This window comes from Saimiri boliviensis, chromosome 5 (genome assembly GCF_048565385.1).
Source record: "Saimiri boliviensis isolate mSaiBol1 chromosome 5, mSaiBol1.pri, whole genome shotgun sequence".
Taxonomy (NCBI): domain Eukaryota; kingdom Metazoa; phylum Chordata; class Mammalia; order Primates; family Cebidae; genus Saimiri; species Saimiri boliviensis.
This window is the reverse complement of record NC_133453.1, coordinates 64,407,704-64,427,969: the sequence shown is the minus strand read 5'-3', so window position 1 is coordinate 64,427,969 and position 20,266 is coordinate 64,407,704. Positions and strand designations below refer to the sequence as shown.

At 40.2% G+C, this 20,266-nt stretch overlaps 1 long non-coding RNA gene across 1 annotated transcript in view; it reads left to right on the top strand.

Moving 5' to 3' along the window:
• Window positions 1–20,266, top strand: part of LOC141584584 (uncharacterized) — a 208,291-nt gene that overhangs the window by 178,030 nt on the left and 9,995 nt on the right. The window contains exons 3-4 of the long non-coding RNA XR_012517712.1: window positions 13,423–13,583; window positions 16,079–16,326. This is a non-coding gene — a long non-coding RNA (uncharacterized LOC141584584). The remainder of the gene's footprint in view (window positions 1–13,422; window positions 13,584–16,078; window positions 16,327–20,266) is intronic.

Here is a 20,266-nt window from a genome sequence, read left to right as displayed (position 1 = left end):
TAACATTTGAAAAAGATCCTGGGTGACTTTTTTATTTGAGGAAATTAAGTGGTTAGTCATTTTGTTAAATGAGTAGTTAATGCTGTAATTTATCTTTTGAGCATAATGTTTGTATTTTGCAGTTCCCTTATATGTAAGTGACCTCTGTAGATGATAGACACATCTCTTCTTTATTTTCTTTCCAGGGACTTCTTCTTTTTTCCTAGTCATTCATAGCTGTCACATCTTGGGCTAACAAGCTGAGATGACTGGTTGGTTCACTGTGGTGTTCCCTTCCACCCTCCACATCCTTGACCTCCATTCAGTCCTCTTCCATGTTGCCCTTTGGGTGAACTAGAACAAGGAAGGATGAGGGTGACTTCTTTTCTCCATCCATAGTGACCACTTCAGAGTCAACAATTTCTTGGTCTTGACTTCCCATACCTCACCCTGGAATCCTGTGGAATGCAACTGAGGGGTTGGGGGTTTGGGGGACTTGGGTCAAAATCTTTCATGACCTTATCACATGGGTCAGATCAAAGTTGGCCAGAGGGAGGGCTATATCGTTTCAATTCTCATTATTGTTCTGAAGCTTTTAATGTAGAAAAGGACACTCCAAATGGGAAATCACAACCCTGGAATTTGAGTCTGGCATCTGGGCTCCCTCAGAGGGTTATTACTGAGCTGGACTCTCAATTTCTGCATGAGAACTCAATCCACTCAGCATGAGCTATGTCACAAGACATATGGAAAGCATGAAAACAAAAATAAAATGAATAAGAGAATTGTGGGAAAGACTATGGATACTTGGAAACAAGAGTCCAAGCAATAGACTCTAGCAATAGAAAGCAAAGTTTCTCTAGCAATAGAAACTATAACTTTTACCTGATTTTACATGATTTACCAGAATACAGACCCCATGTCAACATTATTTTATTGCTCAAATTGTTCCAGCCTTGACCATCAGAAGCCTTTTCAGTTAGCTACTCTCTCTATTTTTTTTTTTTCGGCACATCTCTCCCTCTCTGTCTCTTTTTTATTATACTTTAAGTTCTGGGATACATGTGCATGATGTGCAGGTTTGTTACATAGGTATACACATGCCATGGTGGTTTGCTGCACTCATCATCCCATCATCTACATTAGGTATTTCTCCTAATGCTATCCCTCCTCTAGCACCCTCCCCGCCACAGGCCCTAGTGTGTGATGGTCTCCTTCCTGTGTCCATGTGTTCTCATTAATCAATTCCCACTTATGAGTGAGAACATGGTGTTTGGTTTGCTGTTCTTGTGTCAGTTAGCTGAAAATGGTGGTGTTTAGTTTGCTGTTTTGGGGTCGGTTAGCTGAAAATGCTGATTTCTTGTGTCAGTTAGCTGGAAATGGTGGTGTTTGGTTTACTGTTCTTGTGTCAGTTAGCTAAAAATGATGGTTTCCAGCTTCACCCATGTTTCTGCAAGGGACGTGAACTCATCCTTTTTATGACTGCATAGTATTCCATGGTGTATATGTCCCACATTTTCTTTATCCAGTCAATCATTGATGGGCACCTGGGTTAGTTCCAAATCTTTGCTACTGTTAACAGTTCCGCAGTAAGCATACGTATGCGTGCGTCTTTATAGTAGAATGGTTTATAATCCCTTGGGTATATATCCAGTAATGGGATTGCTTAGTATTTCTAGTTCTTGATCCTTGAGGAATCGCCACATTGTCTTCCACAATGGTTGAACTAATTAACACTCCCATCAATGGTGTAAAAGTGTTCCTATTTCTCCACATCCTCTCCAGCATCTGTTGTTTCCTGACTTTTTAATGATTACCGTTCTAACTGGAGTGAGAGACACAGCTCTGTATTTTTTAAAGCACTTCCCTTCTGACATTACAAGATGCTCCACATTCATATTGTGTATTTCCTGTGCAGTGCTAGAAAAGCCATTTTTCCAAGGAGCCCTGGTTCCTTTTATCATAGAATGGTATTACAAACCAAGATCTGGGTGGTATAAGTGCTTGTTGTAATTTGCTTTTGATCATATAGGTCTGGTGCTTTGGTAAATTATGAAAGTAAATTTGCATTGCAGCTTTGGCCGCTATCCAGAGAATTCTGATTCCATAGGTCTGGGGTTTAATCCTCAGGTGATGCTGATGCTGCTGGTTCACAATCCACGTTTGGAAAACCATTGTACTCTGGGTCAAATTGGCTTTTGAGATCAATTCTGGGATTCAAAGCATTCCAAGTTTAAAGCTACTGATATGTGCAATGTGTCTTTTCAAATTTATCTGCTAAGAGATGTTAAGTGCTGTAACTGGGTTTACTTATGCTGGATCATTTATAACAGGGAAGTATGCAGCTAGTGTGAGATATGGCCCAAATCACTGAAAACAAGTCACATTAGTTTCCAATCTCATTACTTATAAACCAGGAGTCCAAATTCTGCTTTAGCTTTTCAGCTAATAAAATGGATAGATAGTCTGATGAACTTCTCCACTGGAGAAGTAAAAATGGAAGAAGAGACACTACTTAAGTGTTTAGTAGAAGGAGAATATTTTTTCTCCTCATGTTCAGGTATTGGGTTGCTATTAAAGGAAAAAATACTCATTTTTTTCCATATTAGGTTGATCTTTAGAAAAATCTAACCTTACCTGAGATGTCTGGAAAGGACTTTGGTAAAAGGAACATGATTGATTACATTCATTATTTATTTTTAAAAAATGTATATATTTTTTGCTTTTTAAATTGTTTTTATTATGTATAAAAGTGGCCACTTTTATGTATCTATTGTCTTAGTCAATTTTCTGCTGCCATAACAGAATGCCACAGACTAAGTTATTTATAAAGAAAGTTTATTTGGTTCACAGTTCTGGTGGCTGGGAAGTCCAATAGATGGCTCCAGCATCTGGTGACAGTCATCCCACAGCACAAGGATGGAGGTAGACGTGAGCAGGAGAGGCAATCAGGCCAAATTTACTTTTATAACAAACCCATTCTCCAGATACTTAACTCAATTCCAAGATAATGAAATTAATTCATTCATGAAGACAGAGCCTTCATGACCCTAATCACCTCTTGTAAGGCCTCTCAACATTGTTATAATAGCAGTTAAGTTTCAACATGAGTTTTGGCAGGAACATTCAAAGCATAACATCTACTATAGTTGTAGATTCATAATGATTTTAAAAGAGCCCTAACAAAATTACTAGGAACCTCGAAGCATTCTAAAGGAGAAAATATAGGAATGGAGGTGGGAATAAAATTAACATTTACTGAGACCTGTCATTATTTAGTGTAGTCTAAACTTTTATAACAAATGTACCCCCAAATACAATGGCTTTAATAAAAAAAGAAAGTTTTTTTTTTTAACTTACATATTAGCATGGGTATTCCAGGATGACAGGGGTGGTTTGGAAGTGGGAATGGCAGCTGGCTCTGCTCCATGCAGTTATTAAGGGACCCAGGTTGCCATGTTCAGCGTGTGGCTTCAAAATCTACGTGATATTGTTCCAGCCCATGGACCAATTGCTATGACAAGGGAATGAAATAGTGAGTGATGCAGCCTAGACTACGTTGCCACTTAGGGGTGGGAGTGGCTTATAGAGTGGTGCTGGGTAGATATGAATAATCATTTCTACAGAATCCTTACTCCTACCAAAAGTTTTCTTCACAAAAAGTTTGGAAAAGTAGACATTAGTGCCTTCATGTAAATTAACACATGGAAATAGTCTTCTGGGACTCTAAAATTTCAAATCTTAGCTCTGCTTATGGGGCAAAGGGCTTTATTCATGAAAGGAAGTGCAAGGACTAGACCCAGCAGATAGGGTTAGTTTTTTTTTTTTTTTTTTTTTTTTTTTTTTTATGTTGAATTGGACTGAGGAGGGCTGTTGGGAGATCGAGGAAGGCAACATAGTTATCAACAGGGCATTGTAGGCAGATGGACCTGGGTTCGAATTCTGTGATCTTGGGCAATGTGCTTAAATTTTCTGGCCTTCATTTTTCTTATGTATAAACTGATGAGAATATCAAATTTCTTACGAAGTTTAATGAGGAGTCTGATAATATATATAAAGGGTCCAATGAATGCAGATTTTTTTTCCTGAAATTCCATGTCAGATGTGCCACCATTCTTTTTACATATAAGGATACATCCAATTGAGCAAAAATATGTATTAATACGTTTCCCGAAAGTCCCAACATAGATCTACAATCTTAGCTTTGAACAATTTACAACAACACTTTAAATGGTGCTCACCCTGATAGAGGTAATCTGTCCAATGTTCTCATAGGATACATATAATTTGGATAATATAGTGAATTGAATTTATTTCTTTTTCTTTTTCTTTTCTTTTCCTTTTTTTACTACATCCTTTTTTTGTCTTCATTTTCCCCTTTAGCTAATGAAAGATCAAATTAATTAAATCTTTTGATATATCAGGACAGCTCTTAGAGTAAGTGTTAAGGTAAGGACACTGAACTTTTCCACATGGTTGTAGCTTTATAACCTGAACACAGATTTAATGCCATGTCTTTTAGCCTCTTGGAGATTAATTACTGTACCAAATGCTAACTAGGCTGACTGGATTTCCTATACAAAGAACAGAATCCAAGTCTGCTATTTTACGGGGATATCTGAAAGCAGCTGCTCTGTCCAGGCATGAGACCACAGGGGATGTTCACACTCTGGAAGTTTCACCTTTCTGCCTCTGGTTGGTCCGTGGGTCTGGGCAAACTATAATTAGAAAAGGGGATAATGACTATTACCACTTCCTAGCCTTCAGGATAATGGTAGTGAGCATCAGAGCCAGGCCCTTGGGGTTGGGGAAGTTGCTGTGAGGAAGGTGGTATGTTACCATACCAAGCTTTTCTGCCACTTTTCTCATTTAGAACCCAGAGAATTTTAGTTTACTTAGGAGCAGAAGACATAGACCTATAAACAACTGGAAGTATGTTTTTAAATCATGCATGATGTGAATGCTATTTTTGTTTGCCCCAAAATGCTCCTGTAGGTCTGGCAAGCATCAGTTTTGTGTTCCTCTACTCTCCCAACACTGGAGAGCCATTTCATGAGCTGATACTGGCTTTCTCATCTGACAGATGATGAAACAAAATTGGCAAAAGTTGGATGATTTGTGAAGGCTTTCTGATCTGTTTCTACCAATTGTTTTTACTACATCTGGCTTACACATGCTGCATTCTCATACAACGTACTTCATTTCTATCGCCCAACAGTGACTATCTTAAGAACCCTATGGAACGTAAAAGCTGATGCTTTCTCTGCTCAGTATTCATTTTCCATTTTTATGATATATGGACTTTAAAGAAAAAAGCAAATGAACTTGGAAGAACAATGTATATCAATTGCATTACTCATGCCATCACGATGACAAGGACTTGACAATCACAAACATTTGTAGATTCCATTTCAAGTACCCACTCACATAAGTAGCTCCAACACTATGAAATTTCAGGACAGTAAAAGAAGGTGGATGTTTCATTGGAATTTTTTATGATGGGACTTAACTAGCCAGAAATATTTCAGGGTCTGTTATAGTAGGTCAGACCTCAGATCTGAATGATTTAGACTTCTGTAAATGACCTCTGAGCATTGTTTGACCCCTGAAACCAGAGGCAGTTTTACTATGAAGTCAAATAAAACTTAGCAGTATGGTCACATAGTTGCAATTCTGAAAAGTTTGCCCCCAAAACTTGACATTGTCTCTTTCCACTCCCATATTCTCCCCACTGTGCCTCTCCTTGAATTGGGTGGTGCTGAAATGGCTGCAGGAATGTTAGGTTCTGGCAAGGGGAAATGGAGTAGGAGATACATTTATTTTGAGTTTAGAGGGATACATTCATGTGGTTTGCAGTCACTTCTGTGTGTAGTTAAATTATTTTTAGCCATTCTGGTGAAGGAATGACTTCCAGGAATACTTCTGGTGCCTACTAGGCTGATACAGCCAAGTTTGTGAAATGAATGTGAAGGATCGGAAGTAGGATCACAGTATGAGTGTGCCTTACAGTGCCTGACACAAAGAGTAGGTGGGTGTTGGAGGAGAAACATGATTAAACATTTTTGCAAAAAATTCAGATGTGAAATTTTTGAATGGAAGGTTTGGTTTTTATCAAAGTCTCATCAAAATGAAATTTTCCCCTGCCAGAATTATTTTTGATAATGCAGTGTGCAATTATAAGTGCACCATACATTTTCTTTTCTGCAGGGCATCAAGAGTTCCTGTGTGGCAGGGCAAATGCTGTATGCATTACTACTAACAGCACATACATCTGTAGGTAGGGTTACATGTTGTATGCACCCCAAATATTGCATTGTGTCTTTAAGATACTGGTGTATTTCATTCTCCTAAAGACTCGTGGTTCCAGATAAAAAGGCAGACAAAATTGTCACTGATTCAGCAAACAGAAAAGTCAAGACACAAATCGATATAAACTTATTGAGTCAATGGATGTTTTTATGAGTACTTTAATTTACACAATTATTATACCTGAATATAATATAGTGACAGTTAAGAAACACATTTTAGTTGCCCTTATACATGCCTCAATTTAAGATTATATATTGTATAATTTTTCAGAGTATGCAGCCAACAGAAAAAATTGAGTTGTATCAGGAATTTAATTATAAATGCATACATATTTTTCTGGATTTTGTGAAGTTTATGGTATTTGTCAGCTTTTGAAACATTTCACTTTTTGTGATTAATTTTTTCCACTCGAAACGAAAATCTATAACCTCATTTAATAGTGTACGTAATTTTGTTTTTTCTTTCTTAAAGAAGCATCCTCAAATTGTATAACCTTCAGCTATTACAAAACCACGATTTTCCCTTGTTTGCAATGTAAGAAGATAAATAATTGTCAGAGTACATGTGGTTTATGGTATTCTAAATCTTAAATCTTTGGTTGAAGTATTTTTTTTTTGAAAACTGCATTTGGCATGCTAAAGAATTGCAATGGAAGAACAGTAGAAAAGTTATCCCCACATTGTCACATCTCTACCACCTAAAAAATATCAACTCCAGAGTCCAGGTGTTAAGTTTCTAGATCTATCCTTCCCCTCAAGCTGCCTTTTGGGGTGAGTATGCTTTCTTCACATTGCTGAGGCCAGGGAGGCCTGGCATTCATCTTGTTCTCCCATGGCCATTTCAAGACAGTTACCCTTTCACCTTCTTGTAAAAGCTCCTCCTCTTTTGGTGTTTCCACTGCTTCGCATTTCCTCTCCAGGAATGTTCCTACTGACCATGCCCCCCCTTAACCATTGACTCTACCCAATTCACTGTAAAGCTATTAATAGACTATTTCAGTGTCCATAGAACATCCTAGCTTTATTTATTTCCTGATGCTGCTGTAATAAAATTCCACAAACGTAGTGGCTTAAAACAACAGAAATGTATTCCTTCTGTTAAAGTTTAGAAGTCTGAAGTCAGCATTGCTGGGCTGAAATCAAGGTGTTAGCAGGGATGTTCTCTGCCAGACGCTCTAGGGGAGAATCTGTTCCCTTCATCTTCCAGCTTCTGGTGGCAGCCGGCATCCCTTAACTTGTGCTGCATCACACCTATCTCTGCCTCAGCACTGAGGGCTCTCCTGACCCGGAACTGTCACATTAGAAAGCCCACATGGCCTTCTGCTCTCCTGTTTATGTAAAGTCTCCCTCTGCCTTTCTCTTATAGACATACATGTGATACATGTGATAGTACTGAGGACCCACCAACGTAATCCAGGATAATTCTCTTATCTCACGATCTTTAACTTAATCACATATGCCATATTGGGTTACATTAACAGGTTCTAGGGATAAAGATGTGTGTGTTTTTTTTTTTTTGGAGGGGGGGATCTTCTTTTTAGCCCCCTACACCAGCATTGCTATTCCTGAATGCCACCTCCACCTCTGTTCCAGTTCAGCCACCTACTTCCTGAACAACCAGCACTGAAAGCTCTCCTGACCCAGAACTGTCACATTAGAAAGCCTCCTCCTTTCTTTCTCACATTCCCACTTTCCCCACACCTGAACTGTGACCTCATGGAGAATTTTAGTTGCTTGATTCCCCAATTTTCCTCCAATCTTCGAACCCCTATCTGGCTCTCTTTCTTCCTGCCTAGCCTAGACACTTGCTGCTTGGATACCTTGAGCTTTTCTCTCACCATAACCCCTGATTAACTGCATACTTTCAGGGCACCATTCTTCAAAACCCTAGAATCTGGATTCATGTGACTACTCATGTGCTCGGCTTCTGCACTTGGTCTGCTGGGTCCTGGTTGAATGAAGGGACACAGCCTCACTGATTCTGGTCTCTGGGCTCAGCACCTGCTGCTTGCTGCTCTGTCAGTACCCCTTCTCTTGCTCTTTTTCTCTGCCTCTGCTATAATAGGATGTCTCAGGACACATTCTGTGGGCCTCCTCCATCAGAATCTCCTGGAACACTCACAAAAGATATTCCTGGGCCCTACTCCAGACCTTTTGGATCTGAATCTCTAGGGAGGAGTCTGGAAATGGTCATTTTCAACAAGTACCCCCAGGCGATTTCCCCGCTAATTCTGTATTTGCTCTCAAGTGTTTTCCTTCTGGGACTCACTAATGCACTCACTCCAGCAGTTAAAATACAACATGCTTTGGTACCAGTTGTGAAAGTTGTGAAACACCACTCCCAAGCTCCCTGAAGCGCCCACCCCTCTGAGACTCCCAGCCTTCCCTGTTCTATTTTGACTCTTCGGGCCCTGCCACCAGTATTGTGAATGCTGCCATTACTTTCCACTCCTTTTTTTTTCTTTTTTTTTCAATTGTATTTTAGGTTTTGGGGTACATTTGAAGAACATGCAAGATAGTTGCATAGATATACACATGGCAGTGTGATTTGCTGCCTTCCTCCCCTTCACCTATATCTCGCATTTCTCCCGATGCTATCTCTCCTCAACTCTCCACCCTCCCATCCCTCCCCTATTTCCCCCCAACAGACCCCAGTGTGTAGTGCTCCCCTCCCCGTGTCCATGTGTTCTCATTGTTCAACACCCGCCAGTGAGTGAGAACATGTGGTATTCGATTTTCTGTTCTTGTGTCAGTTTGCTGAGAATGATGGTTTCCAATTTCATCCATGTCCCTGCAAAGGACACGAACTCATAGTTTTTGATGGCTGCATAATATTCCATGGTGTATATGTACCACATTTTCCCTGTCTAGGCTATCATCAATGGGCCTTTGGTTCCAGGTCTTTGCTATTGTAAACAGTGCTGCAATGAACATTCGTGTGCATGTGTCCTTATAGTAGAACGATTAATAATCCTTTTTTCCACTCCTTCTTGACATTGCCTTTCTCTAGCTACTGTCCCTCCTCTCTCTTCCTTTTTTTTTCTTAAATATAAACATTGTTAAAAAATCTGTCAGAGTACACAACAGAAAGCACTTTGGCTTTTGTTGAATAGGGTTTAAATACAAGGGATTGTTAGAAAGGTTGGAGAGAGGGACTCAGGGGAATAAAAGCGAACCAGTCCTGTGGTTGTCACACAGAGGACAGGTACAATGAATGCTGCCCTTTGACACCCAGGAGGCTGCTGAGCAGACTCTGGAATGCAGAGTCCAGATGCAGCAACTTCTCCAAACATTGTGCTTCCAAGACCTTGCTTGTCTGTAGGAAGAGGGCTCCTGCCTCACTTCCTCCTCCCAATTTCCCTGGAGTGCATCTAATGTATGTCCAGATCCCAGCTGCAAAGTATTCTGGGAAATGTAGCTTTTCTCTTTTCTATTCTCTGGTACAGGAAGGTACTCAGAACAGAGTGGAATGGATCTTATGTGTCTTATCCGGCACAAAAGAGTTGCGGGCACTTTCTGATTTCACATTCTCATTTTCTATCCACAACTTGACCAGCTGTGATTTGCCATTTTCTCCTACCACGTTCATGAACTTCTCTCACTAAGGTCAGCAGTACCTTTGAGCAGCCAGATGCAATGCACATTTTAGTGATTATCATATTGTAGCTCTCTCCTGTACTCGACTCTAATCAGGCCCTCCTCCAAAGGCTCTGCTCCCTTGACTCCTCTGACACTACAATCTTTGCATTGTTCTCATAGCTCTCTGGACCTCCTGTTCTTACCCTGCTTCATAGGGTTCTCTTTCTAGGATTTAGCCTTCAGGTGAATTATGGAGATTGGTTCTCTGTACACACTTGTTTTCCCCCTCACATTCTCCTTGGGCTGTCTCATCTGGATTTACAGTTTTAGCTCAGACTAAATGCCAAGATTCTCAAATATTTATGCTGAGAATAGACTTCTCTCTCATTCCTGAACTTCTGTCTCAAATATGCATCTACCTGCTAGACATATAGCACTTCATAACATCTCAAATGTCACATATTCAAAACCACCCATCTCAGTTGATATCACCACCAAAAATTTAATAACCCCAGTCAGCATCTTGGAAGTAGCACTTCACTCCTCTTTCTCCCTGAAGCTCCGCATCTAATCCATCCCCAAGTCCTGGCATTTCACCAGCAAAATATTTTTCAGATCTATTTGCCTCTGCTTCATTCCTATGAACACTACCCCAGTTCAGGGCCTTGCTGCATTTCTTCTGGATTACTGTACTAGCTTCAAACTCATCTGTCTGTCTTTAGTTTTGACCCCCTCATAGTAACCCTGTGCACAGTCTTTCAGGCTGCAGGATCCAAACTGCAAGCCTAACACTCTGCAAACTAATAAACTGAGGCACCAAACATCAGATATTATTCTATAATTTCTCTAGACTGTCTCTCATCCTCCCACATACATCTTGGGCTGCCAGGATCAGCAGAGGACAAGTTCCCAACTTTTACAGTAAAGACCCAGGGATGTCGATAGGATTCAGAGGGAAGTGCAGGGTATATGCCAACCAGGAGAGCCAGGTTCACTTCCTACCCATGTATCTGCTTTAGAGTAGGGAAAGCTATCATGGATACTGTGAAGACACCCAAATTCTCCTTCAATAAATGACTCATTGACCCAGCTGCTGGGAAGACATTGGAAGACAGACTTCAGGAGTTGTTTCAGTGGTCCAGAGCTACCTCACTTAAGGTCACACCCTTCCTGGGGCATCCACTGATGGATGTGGAATATAAAGGCCTGGCCAGCCCAACATAAGTTGGAAAAGTCCTGAAGAAACAGTCCACATCTCAGAGTTTATGTGAGGTTCGCTGAGGTCATCTTTATATCACATCACAGCAGGACTGCTTCTTCTGTCCATTCCTATTGCCTTCTCCTCCCTTCCACAGGTTGCAATCCTGCACCCTGGGAACATCCTACCACAGTTGGTACTAGGAGCAGTCTGAGAGCTCAGGGGCTGAGAGGAGATTTTGGAGCTCGATCGGTCACTTTCTGGATGGCAATGAGGATGCCATAACCAGTGGCAGGTGGAGCACAGAGGGCCCTTGGCACAAGGAGGCAGTTCATTTGTTAAAACTTTCACTCATGGAGAATCAGGATGGTATAGCAGGTAATGCATTAGCTGATGTGGTGTGTCATGCATTTGAAAAATACAATAGAAATAGTAACTATATAAGTACGATGGAATTGGGTAACTATTGCTAAGTTCAATTGACCTCTGGAAAACAGATAATAAGAAGCTGAAAGAGATTAATTTCCAATTAACAGCTAAGTATGAAAGGAAGAGAGCCTCCTTGATGGTACACAAAGCAGCTTTATCTCCCACAGTGTGAGAGGACCAGGCCTAGGACTTAATCATCAGAGTAACTAAGCTCTCAAAAAGGTTAAATTTCCAATCAAAGCCAGTCTCCTCTGTCAAGGTCAGGGCTACGAACTTAACACATGAGATGAGGACATCTGGGTTAATAATCCTGAAAATCTCAAACTCACAGACTTTCTGGAGTGTCCTGAGCCTGTAAAGGCTTGGCCCACCCCTCCCTGTTAGAAGCTGCCCTCCCCCATTGATTGGAGGTGATACAGACACTGCTTTCCCAGGAGGCACGTTTGCTCCTTCTGTGATCTGTCACCATCTCTGTCCCAGGCACTGGGTCTATAACTAGAAGTACGTCACAACACAAGCCCAACTGGAGCTGTGCAGGGCCTAATAAGAGAAGAAAAGGACTACATCACAAATGAGTTGTAACATCTACAATCCTTTATCTGCATATGCTGCAAGAGTAGGCATGGGATTGGATTCTAAGCCTACTTGATCCAAGAATATAAAGGATTTAACACCTCGGCATGGACTCCAGGCTATGGTGCAAATTCACTTCTACAATGGCACCTAAAGGCATGACAATAGTGATGGTCTACACTAAGTTAGGTTGCAATGTCAGAATGGCCTTGGCAGTGGGTGGAAGAAGAGACATAAAAGCTCAGCAATGTCAGTGTGCTGGAGTCAATACACTGCAAAAAGCCAGAAAACTCACAGTATGATTGTGTTCCATGGGCAGGGTTGAAGGATACACTACTTACCAACACTGTATGGAATAACTGAAAAAGGTATCAGCATCACCAAGAAGTCTGTGGGCCAGGGTGGATGGTAGGAGAAGTTGCCACAGACAAAGACATCTTGGCAGCAAAGTCCTACACCATAGAGGCCTGGTGGCAGTGACAAACCTGCAGAAGCCAGGCAGACACAATGACCATAATAAGTAGCAAGTGCGGAGGGGAGTGGGGTTGCTAACCCACAGAGCTGTGGGTGTTTAGTAGAACACAGCATTCCTAAGGACAAAATACATGGGCAGTGACAAGAATGCTTGGGACCATCAAAATAAATCAAGGATGGATGGTGTGTGTTTATTACTCAGGGCTGCTGTTAACAAAGTACCTCAAACTTGGTGGCTTAAAGTAACAGAATGTTATTCTCGGCCGGGCGTGGTGGCTCACGCCTGTAATCCAAGCACTTTGGAGGCCAAGGCAGGTGGATCACCTGAGGTTGGGAGTTCAAGACCAACCTGACCAACATGGTGAAACCCCGTCTTTAAAAATAATAATAATAATAATAATTTTTTTTAAAAAAAGAAAGTTATTCCCTCACAGTTCTGGAGTCTAGGAGTCCAACATCAAGGTGTCTGGTTCTTTCCGGAAGCTCGGAGGGAGAATGTGTGTCATGCCTCTCTCCTGGCTTCTGGGGGTTGCCAGGAGACCTTGGCGTTCCCTGGCTTGTAGGTGCATCACTCCAGGCTCCACCTTTGCTGTCACATGGCGTTCTCCCAGTATGTCTCCATCTTCACGTTGCATCTTCTCTGTGTGTTTATTCCAATTTCTCTCCCATGAGGACACCAGTCACTGGATGAGGGTCCATTCTAGTACAATATGAACTCAACTTGATTAAATTTACGGAGACTCTGTTTCCAAATAAAGCCACTTTTTGAAGGTCCAGATAGGCATAAACTTTGGGGAAACACTATTCAATTCAGTAAAAATGACCAGAAGGCTGGGGAAAGGTTTCCTAATAAAAAGTCACAATCCCTTTTCAATTTTGTAGACCTGAGCCAGTTTTAAGGTCTGGTGCATATTGGCTGAAGAAAAATCTCAGTTCCCCGGTGGAAGAAGCCTGCAACACCATGGCAGTTATACAGAATAGTGATCCTCCTAGTCCTTTCTGAAAGGGGTCTACTGCTATATACCTGCTGAAGTGAGCACCAGGTAACTGAGCACCCAAACATTTCAAGAATTATTAGACACAGGATGCTAATTGACATTAATTCTTAGAGCCTAAGCATCATCATTGCCCTCGTGTTAGACTGCAGGCATGGTAGAGCCAGGCAATAAATGAATGAATTGATTTTAAAACATGTTACAAAGGTACAGTGAGTCCTTGCCTTGGTGTGTAAATTGGGCTTGAAGATCCCTCTGGTGGTCATTTTCCTGGTACTAAATGTTAATTGGAACATCTGCAATAGGCAGCAGGAAGTGGTGGTAGTGGTGGAGTAAATGTGGTATTTTCTTCCCCAAAAGGACTTGGTTTTTGAGCATCAGCTCTTGCAGACATACATGATGCCAACTGGATCATGGGAAAGAGTAGTACAGAGAGAGTAGGACATCAAAGTCTGCCTCCCCTCTCCAGTTTTCGTGTGAGTCCCAGGTGTGTTGAAGCCGGTACTTAGTGGGCTGTGCTGATGTTACTGCCCCTGAGATTGCCTGGCAAAGCTGAGAGATGGCATTGAAAATAAACATATAATGTGATACTGGCATTAGGAAGGAAAATTGGCTACATTTCTGGGATATCATCACTACAAAAACTGAGCAGAAAGCCAGAAGATTCCATCAGATCAATCTATTGCCATGACTCAGAGCAAGTATCAGGCATTAACCTCCAAGAACCATATGGGCGTAAGCCTCAGTGGCTGTTCAGTGGCTGTATCAGATGAGAGCCCTTCTTTTTCTGTCCACCACCCATCACCGCCTTTTGCTGCCATCAGCTGTTATCCAGAGGACATATGGGAGGAAGGAGAGACTGACTAGAGATAGTGTTAGGTACTGTACTGAAAATGGGTCAGTTTTAGCTGAAAAATCATTTTATTGTACCAGTTGTATAGCTGAAATTAGCAGGATTAAGTTTTATACCATTAGCAGAAATGAAGGCTTGACTCAAGATTAAACAATAAAAAATGTTTTGTGTTCCTCTCCAGTTATATCAATTTATACACATTTCTAACGTTTGTTCATTAAATACAACCTGCCAAAGTCAGATAGATCACCATAGTCCCACTAGCCAAAGATAACAACACTAACAATAGCATTAAAATGTGATGTATTTCTCCAAAACAATCTTCATAAAGAAAAATAAAGCTGGAGACCTCACACTTTTTTATTTTAAAATGTATTATAAAGTTATAGTGATCAAAATAGTGTGGTATTAGCATAATGAGAGACATATAGATCAATGGAATGGAATAAAAAGCCCAAAATAAACCCTCATGCATATGGCCAAATGACCTTCCACAGACAATGTTGGAAAACTGGATATCCACATGCAAAACAATGATGTTAAACTCCTACCTTACACTACATACAAAAACTAATTAAAAGTGAAGTAAAGACCTAAACATAAGGCCTTTAACTAGAAAACTCTTAGAAGAAAACATAAAGGAAAAGACTAATGGCGTTGGATTTGGCAATGATTTCTCAAATACGACACCAAAAACACAGGTGAGAAACGTAAAAAACACAAATAGGATTACATCAAGTTAAAAAACTTCTGCACAGCAAAGGAATCAATCAACAGAGTGAAAAGGCAACCAGTGAAATGAGAAAAAACATTTGCAAATCATCTATGTGATAAGAGGTTAGTACCCAAATATATAAAGAACTCCTACACTTCAATAGCAACAACAACAAAAACAACCAAATAATCAAATTTAAAAATAGGCCAACTATTTGATAGACATTTCTCTAAAAAGGACATACAAATGGCCAAAATGTATTTGAAAAGATGCTCAGCATCACCAATCATCAGGAAAATCGCAAAGAGCTATCACCTCATATCCCTTAGGGTGGTCACTATCACAAAAACAGAAAATAACAGCGTTGGTGAAGATGTGAAGAAATTATAACACTTGTGCACTGTTAATAGAAATGTAGAATGGTGTAGCCACTGTGGAAAACAGTCTGGAGGCTCCTAAAAAATTAAAATGAGAGTTACCATCTAATTCAGCAGTCTCATTTCTGGCTGTATATATCCAAAAAGAATTGCAAACAGGATCTTGATGAGATTTTTGAATGCCAATGCTCATCGAAACATTCTTTACAAAAGCCAAGAGGTAGACACATCTGTCCATTAACAGGTGAATGGGTAAAATGTAGTATATACATATAGTGAAATAGTATTCAGCCTTTAAAAAGAAGGAAGTCCTGTCGCAGACTATGACATGGGTAAAACTTGATATTACATCATGTGAAACAAGTCAGTGGCGAAAGGATAGATACTGCATGATTCCATTTATATGAGATGTCTGAAACAGTAAAACCCTTAGAAACAGAAAGTGGAATGGTGGCTGCCAGGGGATTGGGGGAAGGGGAAAAAGGTAGTTGTTCAATGAGTATAGTTTCAGTTGCATAAGAAGAAAAAAATTCTAGAGATAAGTCGTACAACAATGTGCATATAATTAACATTGCTGGACTATACATTTAAATGGCAGGTGGACCACTTGAGGTCAAGAGTTTGAGACCAGCATGGCCAACATGGTGAAACCCCGTCTCCACTGAAAATACAAAATTTAGCTGGGCTTGGTGGTGCACCCCTGTAATCCTACTTACTCGGGAGGCTGTGGCATGAGAATTGATTGAACCTAGGAGGCAGAGGCAGAGAGCAAAGATCACACTACAGCACTCCAGCCTGAGAGACCCAGCGAGACCCTGTCTCAGAAGAAAAAAAAATGCTGAGAAGGTAAATTTTATGTTATCTATTTTTTTTTACTACAGTAAAAAATGTAATATATTTTCTTGTAGTGTTTTTGTTAACATATTTTTTAAAATAACTATCAATTATATTTACTTAGATTTGTGGTGCTAGTTGCAAATACTACCTGAGGGAAGGAAGGGATTTTGACGGTTGATTTGTCGATCACAAACGAGGCTTTTGTGATCTTCAGATTGTGTTGTGGCCAGATTCCCAAAAGCGAATGATCCATTTAAGGGCTACTGAAAAATGTCGGCAACATTCTTCAAACTAACAGTAATGACAAATAACAATGCTATTAGTAGCAACCAATGTTTTCTAAGCACTTACCAGTGCTAACAACTGTCCCAACAGTGTGATGTACCTTATCTTATTTAATCCCCATAACCATTCTAAGAAGTAGACACTTGTCATTCTCATTTTACTTTTGATGAAACTGAGGCTCAGAGATGTTACCTAACTTGTCAGTGTTGCACAGTTTGTAACTTGCAGAGCCTAGATTCACACATAGTTGTAAAATAAGAGATCTAGGAAGAAAGCATTATTGAATACTTTGATTTAATACCTTAATGGCAATAATCAAAAGAAAATTTAAAAGGACATAGAGTGTTACCAATTTAATATATTTGAGAGCTCTGAGAAGTTGTCTCTTTTTCCAGAATATTTCTCTCATAAAGTGATTATCATTTCATTCTCCTTTCATTGACCTCATCTACAGTTTGGGGAAATAGATCTGGGCTTTTGGAGACTTTCATGTAAGTGATTGTTTAGTTTATATTGTAAGCTATCAATAAATCTGCTCTTCATCTCTAACTTAGTAAAGAACCAGATTCAAGCTCAGGAATCATGTCCCCATGACTTTATAGTTGTCTGGGTATTGCACAGATCAGATGGGAGAAATGTGCTCAGGAAAAAGTGCCTGTTATTTGGCATGGATGGCAGACCAAAGCACGAAGATCTTTGGACACATTATGCTATTGGCTGAGAGGGAGTAGGAACGTTTTCCTGCCTCTGGTTGCCGTAATTTAAAAACGTCTCCTTGCTACCCCTCTATATCCACGAACACACCTCTGCAGTATTAGATCCTTCTCTGGCTGCCACTCAAGTCGGGGAGGAGCCCTGGAGGCATCAGACCTGTGGGAAAGAAGGAAGACAAGAGGAAAGCTCAAGGACAGAGGAGAATCCATTGCTTCTGGACTTGCTGCCCTGCTCAGGAGAACGGAAGCTGCTCGATATGGATGAATAAGAGCTTTTAGAGTTCATAATAAATGGATTGTGAATATTTATTCGTTTCCTGTAATAACACTAGTTGCCTTAATAGGCCTTAAAACAGATAATTCAGTTTAGTCTGGCATCTCAATCTTGGCACTATGTGACACAGTACAGAAGGAAGTCACCTTTCCTCTCCCAAACTCCAAACTTTTCATGAAAGAAAAATTGCATTAGTTGCTAGCTCCTCCCATGAGACTGAACTGCGCCCAGTTAGGAGGGGTAATGATTTTGAAAAAGGAAATTGGGTTAGAGAGTGGCAATATTTCATGATCTTATCATGTTATACCCATTCTGCATGGGAGCAAAGTCAAAGGGACTTCAGCCTTTGTGTCCTATGGCTGTGTGGTGTATGAGTTTGGGGACTGATGAACATGAAAAAATGGATTTATGTGCTGGTGTCCCGGTTTTGGGGGGCCACGTGAAAAATGCTGCCCTTGGTTGTTTTTGGAATGGTGCTTCTCTTGGACTCAGTTTTAGTTTGTACCAATAAGATTAGCCTGGAAGTATAATTAATGTCTTTGTGTTTAAGATATTTCCTTTCAAAATGACAGGGTATACCAACAGTTATGGCATTGAAATCATTAAAATCATGCAAATGCTTAAAGTGTGTAGGCCTGAGAGATTATAGTTTCATTAGAGAAAAGGCTATAAAGTTAGACCTAGGTAATTACCTTTCCCATTAATGCTAGAAAATTCGGTGCTCCACTGAGAAGTGATCGTGGTGCATCGTGCCTTCTGTGCTTTTACATTCAAACTGCAGGAGCCTTTATTTCATCAGCACAAACTGCAAGGTAGCAGCAGCAGCTTTCCAGGTGTACTTTGCAAATTGGGGTTTAAATGTGGAACACATCAAATTAAAATTCAATATTAATTATTTTGTCTTGCTAGGAGCCTGAGTGGTTTAAAGCAGCAAGGGTAATTGTCTAATTCATTGTGTGTGTCTACAGTGAACTTAATCATTATGTCAGCTTCCTAATAAAAGGTTATTATAGAAACAAAGATCCCAATTTTACATATGGTAGGCAAGGGAGGATTCAAAGAGCCAGTCTCTAAGGTAGACTTGAGGATCTTGACAAATGATGCCCATGCTGTGATCAGATACTTAACAAGAAATCTCGTTATTAAGTAGGCCTGTACAGATAATTAGCACTTGAGCTTCAAATTTTAAATCTGGCTTGAGATGTATAATTTATCAAAAGCCTTAGCTTGCTGTCAAAGTCCGATAATAAGGTAGTGTTATTGATGAATTGAGATTAAGAGCAGATTGAAGAGAAAATTAGGCCACTGGTTAGTCCGAAAGGTCTGATTTCAATATTTACAGTACTAATTTGGTATTATTTTGGTAAATGGATGTGGTCCCCAAGTGCTACATGGTATAAAAGAGTAAACTATGCATCATTATTCTAACAGAAAAAGTATTGTTTACTGTGTACTGGATTTTGCAGCACTAGCAGTCTGGTTAATAGGCTACTTTATAAGATGAGTGTACCTGTTTTTTATTGCATGCGTTTATTATAACCCATTCAGCACCTAGGGCTTTTAGTGAAAATTAGAAAATGTAGCTTCTTTACATTAAAAATGATATTACATTAGACTAATTGCTACAGAGCCTGTCTTCCCTATTTAACTCACTTTCGTTTATCTCTTGGCATTGTCTTCTGAACATACTTGCCACTGGAATTGAGATAACTACCATTTTATATATTCAAGCTACATAAAATGAGCAATCTTTTTTTAATGATCTCCGGTTGCATTTCATTGCAAGTGATCTTGGGGGCAGGGGAAGGAATGAGATATACAATAAACCATCTATCTCTAGTACCTTTCAGCTTTGAAGCACATTCTGAGTACACTTATGTGACCCTTGGCAAGTTAAATCTTTTTGATGCAGGTAATAAAATGTTGTTTGGGGCAATAGCTGATTTCCAAAATTATATTAGGCATAACATAAGGCTGTGGCAAATTGTATCCCTATTTTTCCTTGCTGGAGCTCACAAATGGGATTGGGAAAGCATTGGAGTGTTTTATTGTATATCATATTAGGTATAAATAGACAATACACTGCACCATAATATATCTCTATGTAGCTCATAGCAATGTCTGCCCATGAAATAATAAAGCACAGGACTGTTGGTTTCCAGAAAATTGCTCGAAAATCCCTTGTCACGTGTTATTGGCAGCAGCCTCTCCTCTCCAGTCTCCAGCTGTCCGGTGGGGTGTGCCAAGTCACAGCAGGACCTGAGGACTGTTTGCATTGAACAGTGGCACAGAGCTTTATGGTGATGTTCCTTGTATATTGTGCACTTGCAGACAAGCAGGCTTTCGGAGACTCAGCAGAAGCGTTCCAGTGTTTATGCTGAGGTGGTTAGCTAGTGGGCAAATTGCTATTATTCAGAAACGTGTGGCAGAGGAAAATGTATTGCATGATGTTTTCTATAAATATCATCTTAATGCTGACCAATAACAGGCCTCTGTTCAAGCTGACCCTTCTTTCTGATTTTCTCTTATGCGTAATTAATTAGATTGAATGGAATGTAATGGAGATGTTTTCTGGGGAGGAGAAAGAGGCTTTTTTTGCCCTATTGCAGCTGCATTTCCCCAATCCACTCCCCACCTCAACTCAGCAATGCCTCCCCCTCATTCCCCCGCAACTCCT